This window comes from Nicotiana tabacum, chromosome 16, assembly GCF_000715075.1.
Source record: "Nicotiana tabacum cultivar K326 chromosome 16, ASM71507v2, whole genome shotgun sequence".
NCBI classification, from domain to species: Eukaryota; Viridiplantae; Streptophyta; class Magnoliopsida; order Solanales; family Solanaceae; genus Nicotiana; species Nicotiana tabacum.
The window spans coordinates 113,080,832-113,090,665 of record NC_134095.1 but is presented as its reverse complement, the minus strand read 5'-3'; positions in this window follow the sequence as shown (position 1 = coordinate 113,090,665).

Genomic DNA, 9,834 nt, shown 5'->3' with positions numbered 1-9,834 from the left:
TGGGGTTTCATCCCCTCATGTCTAGATTTACAATTGTTACTTACCTCGAACCGGACAAAGCCCTTGCCTCTCAAGTCGGCCTCAAATCACTCCGAATCTATCAAAAATTAGAATCATAACATCAATATATGCCAAAGGAACAAAGCCCACCCGAAAATTATCAAATTAACTCAAAAATCACGAAATTGGTCAAACTCGACCCCCGAACCCACGTCTCGAAATTAGATAAATATCTCATCACTAGGATCCTTATCATCCCACGAGTCTATACATACCAAGATCATTAAAATCGGACCTCAAATGGCCCTAAATCCGCAATTTAAACTCTCCAATTTCAAGCCCTAATCCCCTAATGTCTTCTATAAATTTCCCACTAATTTCATGATTAAACAATGGAATAATCACCATAACACAAAATACAAGTTCAAGTAGCTTACCTCACTGAAAACACCTAAATTTTCCCTTGAAATCGAGGTCCCCATGCTCCAACTCGACCAAAAATGGTGGATAAAAGACTGAAATTCGCAAAGTGATGCTTATATAGTTTCTGCCTAGTGATATCTGCACCTGCGGTCTCCAAGTTGCTTCTACGACGCCGCACCTGCGGAAAAAATATTGCTGGTGCGATTTTCACTTAACCCTAAGAATTTCACTTCTGCGGTCCTTAGTGCGCACCTGCGGCCTTGTCTGAGTTCCAAATCTTTCGCATATGCGGCCTTGCTCTCACACCTGCGGCCTCACACCTACAGTGCGCAATCCGCATGTGCGGATATGACAGAAGCAGCAGCTTCAGCTGCTCCAATTCAAGTCGAATCATTCCGACAACCCTCCGAATTCATCCCGAGGCTCTCAGGGCCCAAACCAAAAATATCAACATGTCACATATCATCATTGAAACATAAACCAACCTTCGGAACACTCAAAAGAACATCGAAACACCAAATCACCCTCGGATTCAAGCTTAAGGATTTCCAAACATCCGAATTCCGCAAGCGATCCAAAAACCTATCAAACCTCATCCAAATGACCTCAAATTTTGTACATACATAAAAAATAACACAAAAAACCTACTCCAATTTCTGGAATTCCATTTTGACCTCGATATCAAGATTTCCACTACTGACCGAAAAATGCCAAATTTCCAATTTTGCCAATTCAATTTTAAATCACGGACCTCTTAATTACATTCCAAGCATACTCCTAAGTCAAAAATCACCTAACAAAGCTATCCAAACCATTAGAATTCACATCCGAGAACTTCTTCACATAAGTCAACATCTGGTTGACTTTTCTAACTTAAGCTCTCAAATAAGAGACTAAGTGTCTCATTTTACTCCATGACCATTCCGAACACAGAACAACCAATACAATATGATGAAATATAGTTGAACAACATATGAGGAAGCAGAAATGGGGAGAACGAGATTGCAACACATGAAACGACCGGTTGGGTCATTACATCCTCCCCCTCTTAAACAAATGTTCGTCTTTGAATGAGTCAAGAAATATACCTTGAACCTCAAATAGGTGAGGATATCTGCTCTACATCTCCCGTTCGGTCTCCTAGGTAGCCTCCTCCACAGGTCGACCTCTCTACTACACTTTCACTGAAGCAATATCCTTTGATCTAAACTTTTGGACCTTCCGCTCCAAAATAGCCACTAGCTCCACATCATAAGTCAAATCATCGATTAACTGAACCATGCTGAAATCCAAAGAACGAGACGGATCACCAAAATACTTCCGGAGCATAGAAATATTAAATACTGGATGCACACTCGACAGGCTAGGTGGCAAAGCCAGCTCATAAGCCACCTCCCCAATCTTCCGAAGCACCTCAAAAGGCCCAATGAACCGATGACTCAATTTACCTTTCTTCCCAAAACTCATAAAACCTTTCATGGGTGAAACCTTCAGTAGAACCTTCTTCCCAACCATGTATGACACATCACGAACCTTCCTGTCCTCATAACTCTTCTGTCTTGATTGCGCTGTAAGAAGCCATTCCTGAATCACTCTCACCTTGTCCAAAGCAACCTGCACTAAGTCTGTACCCAAAATCTTGGCTTTGCCCGGCTCAAACCATCCAACTGGAGATCTATGTCGTCTCCTATATAAAGCCTCATATGAAGCCATCTGAATACTCAGCTAATAACTGTTGTTATATGCAAACTCTGCGAGGGGTAGAAACTAATCACAGGAACCCCCAAATTCAATGACACAAGCGCATACCATACCATCCAATATCTGAATAGTGCGCTCGGACTGCCCATCCATCTGAGGGTGAAAAGTTGTGCTCAACTCAACCTGAGTGCCCAACTCTCTCTACACGACTCTCCAAAACCGCAAAGTGAATTGAGTACCTCTATCTAAAATGAGGGAAACTAGAACCCCATACTAGCGAACAATCTCTCGGTTATAAATTCTAGCTAACCTCTCTGAAGAATAGGTAGTACACACAAGAATGAAATGTGCGGATTTGGTCAGCCAATCCACAATCACCCAAATAGCATCAAACTTCCTCGAAGTCTGTGGGAGTCCAACTACGAAATCCATGGTGATCCGCTCCCTCTTCTACTCTGGAATATCTATCTACTGAAGCAAGCAACCCAAATCTCTGATGCTCATATTTCACCTGCCGACAATTGAGACACCGAGCTACAAATCCCACAATATCCTTCTTCATTCTCCTCCACCAATAGTGCTGTCTCAAATCCTAATACATCTTTGCGGCACCCAGATGGATGAAATACCAAGAGCTATGGGCCACCTCCAGAATCAACTCCCGATGCCCATCTATATTGGGCATACATATCCAGCGCTGCATCCTCAATACCCCATCATCACCAATAGTCACATCTCTAGCATCGTCGTGCTGAACTCTGTCCTTGAGGAGAAGCAAATGAGGATCATCATATTGTCGCTCTCTGATCCGATCAAATAAGGAAGATCGAGAAACCACACCAGCTAAGACCCAACTGGCTCCGAAATATCTAACCACAAATCGATTAGCCAAGGACTGAACATCACCTACAAGTGGTATCTCCCCAACTAGAATATATGCCAGACTGCCCATACTCACCACCTTCCTACTCAAGGAATCGGCCACTACATTGGCCTTCCTCGGATGCTACAAAATAATGATATCATAATCCTTTAGCAGCTCCAACCATCTATGTTGCCTCAAATTGAGCTCCTTCTACTTGAACAAGTGCTGGAGGCTATGATGATTAGTAAACACCTCACAAGACATACCATAGAGATAATGCCTCCAAATATTCAATGCGTGAACAATGGAAGCCAACTCCAAATCATGAATAGCGTAGTTCTTCTCATGAGGCTTCAACTCACGAGAAGCATAAGCAATAACTCTACCCTCCTACGTCAACACACACCCAATATACTATATATTAACTTGAAGTTTATGGCAAAACTAACAATGGAGTTGTGGTCAAGGTAGTCTTGAGCTTCGGGAAGCTTGCCTCACACTCATCCGACCACCTGAATGGAGCACCCTGTTGGGTCAATTTGGTCAAGGGTGATGCAGTAAATGAAAATCCCTGAATGAACCGACAGTAATAACCCGCCAAACCAAGAAAGCTGTTAATCTCTATGGTTGAGGACGGTTTGGGTCAACTCTGATCCCCCTCTATCTTGTTTGAATCAACCTGAATACACTCACTGGACACCACATGCCTCAAGAAAGCCACTAAATTGAGCCAAAACTCACACTTAGAGAACTTTGTATAAAGTTTCTCCTCCCTCAACCGCTGCAATACAAATCTTAAATGCTCAGTGTACTCCTCCTGACTAGGCGAGTACACCAGAATATTATAAATGAACAATAACAAACGAGTTGAGATAAGGCTGAATCACACTGTTAATCAAATGCAGAAATGCTGCTGGGGCATTGGTCAGCCCAAAAGACATCACAAGGAACTCATAATGACCATATCGGGTCCTGCAAGCCGTCTTAAGAATATTCGAGTCCGTGATCTCCAACTAGTGGTATCCTGACAAGACATCAATATTGGAGAAGACTCTCGCTCCCTGAAGCTGTTCAAATAAATCATCAATACGAGGCAAAAGATACTTGTTCTTAATTGTAACTTTGTTCAACTGCCTGTAAGCAATACACATCCTCATCATGCCATCCTTCTTTTTAACAAATAGAACAGGCGCACCCTAAGGAGACATACTAGGCAGAATAAACCCCTTATTAAGGAGTTCCTGAAGTTGCTCCTTCAACTCCGCCGGTGCCATACGATATGGTGGAATAGAAATGGGATGAATGCCCGGCACAAAATGTATACCGAAGTCAATATCCCTGTCCGATGGCGTGCCCGATAGGTCTGCAGGAAACACGTCCGGAAAGTCCCTCACTACCGGAACCGAATCAATGGTAGGAGTCTTTGCACAAACATCCATCATGAAGGCCAAATAAGAAATACAACCCTTCCCAACCATCCGCTAGGCTTTAAGAAATGAAATCACCCTACTAGAAACAAAAAACAGTCAAACCTCGCCACTCAATCAGTGGCACACCCAGCATAGCAAACGTCACTGTCTTAAGCATGACCATCCAAAATAGCAAGACATGGAGATAGCAAATCCATGCCTAATATCACATTAAATTCCACCATACAAAGCAACAAAAGGTCCACTTGAATCTCCATAACCCCAATAGTCACCACTCTGGACTAGATACACTAACAGATAAAACAAGAGACTCACAGGGCGTATCTAAATAACGAACAAAATATGATGAAACATATGAAAAAGTATAACCAAGATCAAATAACATAGAGGCATCTCTGTCGCTAACTGAGACATTACCTGTAATCACGGCATCTGAAGCAATAACATTTGGTCTGGCTGGGAGCGCATAAAAACAAGCCTGACCACCACCTGATCGACCTCCCCCTCTAGGGCGACCCCTAGCTGACTGACCCCCACCCCTAGCTGTCTGGGGGGTGGTGAAGTAACTGGAGCTGAAGTCGAGGCCTGACTCCTCTGCTGAGATGGACCTCCAAAAAGACGAGGACATTGTCTCCTCATATGCCCAAACACTCCACACTCATAACAACTCCCTGGTATGGGGGATAGGGAGTGAAGGGAACCCCTAGCACCAGGATGACTAGTAGAAGGACCTATCATGGAAGAGCCCTGGACTGATGGAGAACAGGACGAACTATGTGCTGGAAGGGCACTAAGTGATGAATGGCCCTAATGAGAACTCTTAGAACCATGGCCTAATGATGCCCCACGATGAACCGGTCAAGCTGACTGAGCATGTCCGAATGGACGGCTCCTCCCGTGCTGAAACTGGCCTCTTGAAGGAGCACCACCAAAACTAACTCCCCGAGATCCCTTAGCCGCCCTCTCATCTCGCTCCTGGCGACGAACTGACTCACTCTCTCGGGCAATATCAACAACCTACTCAAAAGTAGCACCTGATACATGTGAGAACATGATTTTTGACCTATGTGAAATACTCCTACAAATTAAAGAAATAAATTTCTCTTAATTGTTTGCAATTTTATAGGATTTTTCTAGGAATTTGTGTTAATTGTCTGCATTTTTTGTGCATGTTTACTTTTATTAAAATCATGAAAAAGTACAAAAATTCCATTCATTGCATTTAGATCTTTGTTTTTATATTTTAGGATTATTTAGTTAGTTAATTGTTTTATTAAAAGTGAAAATCAAGAAATGGCTCAAGTTTACATTTTACCTTTAAATTTTTAGATTAGTAATTTTTTTCTTTTAATTTAGGATCAAGTAATCTTTATAATTATTATAATTAGATAATTAGTGTAATTTTACAATTTAGATAATTTAGGAATTTGATTTATGATTTTATTTAATTAAAGAAAAGGAAAAGAAAAACAAAAGAAAAAAGATGAAAAACGAAAAGAGAAGAGGGCTGGATTTTTAAAATCCAATCGGGACAGTTTTACACCCCGAAATCACCCCAAATCCAAACACAAACTTTGAATTACCCGGTCCAGTCTTCCCTATCATCAAACGACCCAGTTTTTGGCCCTTGTCATCACAGTCGTTGATCTTTTGTGATCAAAAAGCTGTGAACTGGGCGTTATCTATGTATAAAGATGTCCGAAACCCAGTCCACCCCATTCAGACCCCCCACCCATTTCACCATCACCCTATCTCTAATCCAAACCCTAGCCGCCTTAAATCCCTTCACCGGCTCCGCCTTGTTGCGGCACCAGAAATCACCCCACGACAGCGGTGACACTCCAAACACCCCCAAATTAACACCACATAATCCCCATCCTCTCCTTATTCTAAATCCCCAAGCGGTTCCCTTTAAATCCCCACCAAGCTCCTCCAATTTCATATCTAAGCACCAACCCAAAAAAAAACCTAATGTTCCAAACCTCCCCAAATTGATACTAGGGAACCCCTGTCCCCTCCTCTTCCCAAACTCATCATCAATTCCGCAAAAAACACCCTCAAATACCCCAAATTTCAGATCAGAAAGTCAGAAGAAAACCCTAGTTCTTTTGAGTCTGAATCTTTGCCTTCCAGAGTTCGATTCGACTCAAGACTCGTGTTAACCAATCGTTCTTGTTGAGAACCCTTTATTAATATGTGTTTTGGTTCATTTTCGAGAGCCACAGCTATTTGACCAAACTACTGTTTCTCCGCTTTCTTGGTCATTGGTTCGATTCATTCACCAAGCCTTTTCTGGTTAGTCAACACCTCCACTTTTCCTCTTTGATTTTTGCTTTGTTTGTTTTCTTTCTTCTTTTTATTTTTTTAAACCATCTACTGGTCTATTTGGCTAGGTTATTTACTTGTTTAAATCATTCGTTAGTATTTACTCGCTCGAATTGATTGTTCTTTTTTGTTTATTTGATTTTTAGATTATTGATTTGTGTAGGTCAGAATTTTATCATGATTTTATGTTCTTCTTGTTTTTTGTTGTTTCTGTTATATTCCATGGTCTTAATTGCATGATTTAGATTTTTGGGTTTTTTGTGATTCTGTGTTTTAAATGTTCAATATCCATTCTTCTCTTGACTGTAGTCAAATTTGTCACTAGCTGTGCAAGGCCGAGGCTCAATTTTTTGAAGGTTGCAACATTCTTCTACAAATGTGGTTGATCGAGTATCTCCGCCATCACCCCAAATTCATGAGCTATGGTTTGAACACAGATAACTTCATCAAGAGCTACGAGGAAAGGGTGAAAGACTACAATGCTCCAGAAGGGTTTGAAGCATGGGTCTCCCACTTGAAAGCTCTAAAAGCAAGTCAGGTCGAATGTACTATAGGATGTCTCCCGATGACAGAAGTCATACACATGACAGCTACCAAGGGTTACCTAATATTGATGGGTTTGAGGAGTTTCCAGCCATATGCACCGTAGAGGGTCTTAAGTCAGTTAGGAAGATATCACGTGGTGCCCGAAGATGAAGATCTAACCACCCAGGTCATTGAGCTACATTGCCCAAAGCTTTAGTTCAGCAGGATTGGAATGGTTGCCGGTATCTGAAAAATGGCACCCAGGTACCAGATGTTGCAAAGAGGGGAGTGGATCCAGATTACGCTGCATGGTTTGAGAAAAGGTCTTGTGCAAACAACGAGCCCGAGCCTGAGTCCGAGCCCGAGAGGCCTGCCAAGAGACCTCATGTTCAAGCTTTTGATGATAAAGTCCAAGAAAGGTTGGTATGGGGAGAAAAGGAGAAAAAATATCAAGTCGCCATTCACACCTTGGAAGAGAAACTAAGAAACATGGAATTCAATAATGATCTCCAGGGGCAAGAAGCGGAAGGTGAAAGGAGGAGGTTGGTCCAAGAAAATGAAGCCCTCCGAGCCGAAATTCGAAAAATGAAATTAACAGCTGAGAACCCTGTCAGAAGTGAAAAAGATGAGAAACTTATAGACAAGCTCAGGATGAGAGTCTATGATTACGGATTTGAGTTAGAGAAGACTGAAGCTAAGCTAGTAAAGGCTCGAGCTAAGTTATCTAAGAATGCGGATGGACGGGCAAGTTTCGTTCATCATCTGAAGGAGAAGTACGACAAAGGAATGGTAGGTCTAAAGAAAAAGGTCAATGTCCTTGAGAACGAAATGACCAAGCAGGCAAGAGACTTCAAAGAAGAAAGGGAGCACTACTATGCCCTGATGTCGCAGCTAGAAAAAGACCTGCAACAGCTTCAAAAGCAAAATCATACAGCCGAACAAGTTTTGGAGGCCAGATCTCGGCAGATTGGACGGCTGCTACAATAGAAGGGTACCATCAGGGAGAAGGTTAGGAGGATTGTAGACTACATTGTGTTGAAATGCAATGAATGCGAGGAAAAGACAAGGTCCATGTTCTTCGCTTCAGTTATGATTTTTGTCCGGTAGATCATGGACGACCTGTTCCGCCTCCAAGAATATATGGCGCATAGGCCCGCAGTGAGACCAACTGGAGCAGTAGTGGAAGCACTTATGTATTCTTGATTTTATTTTTTTCGAGTATGTTTCTTCTAGAGTCTTGTTTTTAGTTTTTGAAAATGTTTAAGTCTATAGGGTGGAGTCGTTTTAATCGGAAAAAAAGGAATGTTTTTATTTTATTTGAAAAAACTAAAATCAAAAAATGTGTCTTTCTTTTATTTCGCATTTATCACCTGAACTGCGTAATGATCTGATTCATGCGGCATTATCATATGTAGGCAATCCCCATATGATTCGATCATAACCCTAAAACAAGAAAAATGAAGAAAAAGAGAAGAAAAGAAAAAGAAAATGGAGATAAAATAAAAAAATTAAGTGGAAGAAAAATAATGGCAAAACGAGAGAGCAAAAACAAAGGCAAAATAAAAGGTGAATGACAAAACCCAAGTGGGAAAGGGCAAAAAACGACTGGAGTAAAAAGAAAAGAAAAGAGAGAAGGAAAAGTGCAAAATGAGGAGAGTTAGCTAGAATACCGAGATGAAACATGTAGCCGTTCAAATACATAGTAGAAATATTTAACTGTTCAGGTGCATTGCATCCCAAATGTGCGGTTGCCTATCTTCTAAATCTTAAAAACTAACAAGGTTGTTGTTGTCATTGAGAACATGAAGGTGGTTAGTTTGTTTAGCATTCTGGTAACCCACCCGTACAACACCAGGTCTAAAAACAAGTTGATCATGGCTGGCCAAGAAGTGGACGCAAGTATTATTGATCCACCAAGAGAGGTGGAGGAATTTGAAATCTTGTCTGAAAGAGGAGTTACATAAGTTGAAGCACCAAATGGCCGAAATATACCAAACATGGATGAAAGGGAATCCCCCACCATCATACCCCGCCAACCCTGCTTTCATTCCACCACTAGCTCAATCTCAAGAGCCTCCCGCTGTTGATCCATCCCCACAACATGCACAAAGCTTCACCCCTTACCACCAATATCATGGCACCACTTCTCAAACCATACAAGCTCTACCAGCCAAAACAAACCCATACCCCTCCCTCCACCAGCTACCCCTATTTTTATAGCACCTCCACCAACTACACTCCATGGATCTTCTAGGCCCGAGATCAGTACTATTCCCCAAAGCCTACCTTCAAGGCCCGAGATCATTACTCCTACACTCCTCATTTTGACCTTCTTTTTGAGACTGAGAAACCACCTAAAACCCCGGAACAGGAGGAGATGCTTAGGAAGGTGAGAAGCCTGGAATAGTCGCTCAGAAATATGCAAGGGCTGGGAGGCCAAGCGAGTGTAGCCTACAAAGATCTGTGTTTGTTCCCTTACGTACAACTACCTGTTGGGTTAAAAATGCCCAAATTTGACTTGTATGACGGGCATAGAGATCATGTGGACCATTTAAGGGGATATTG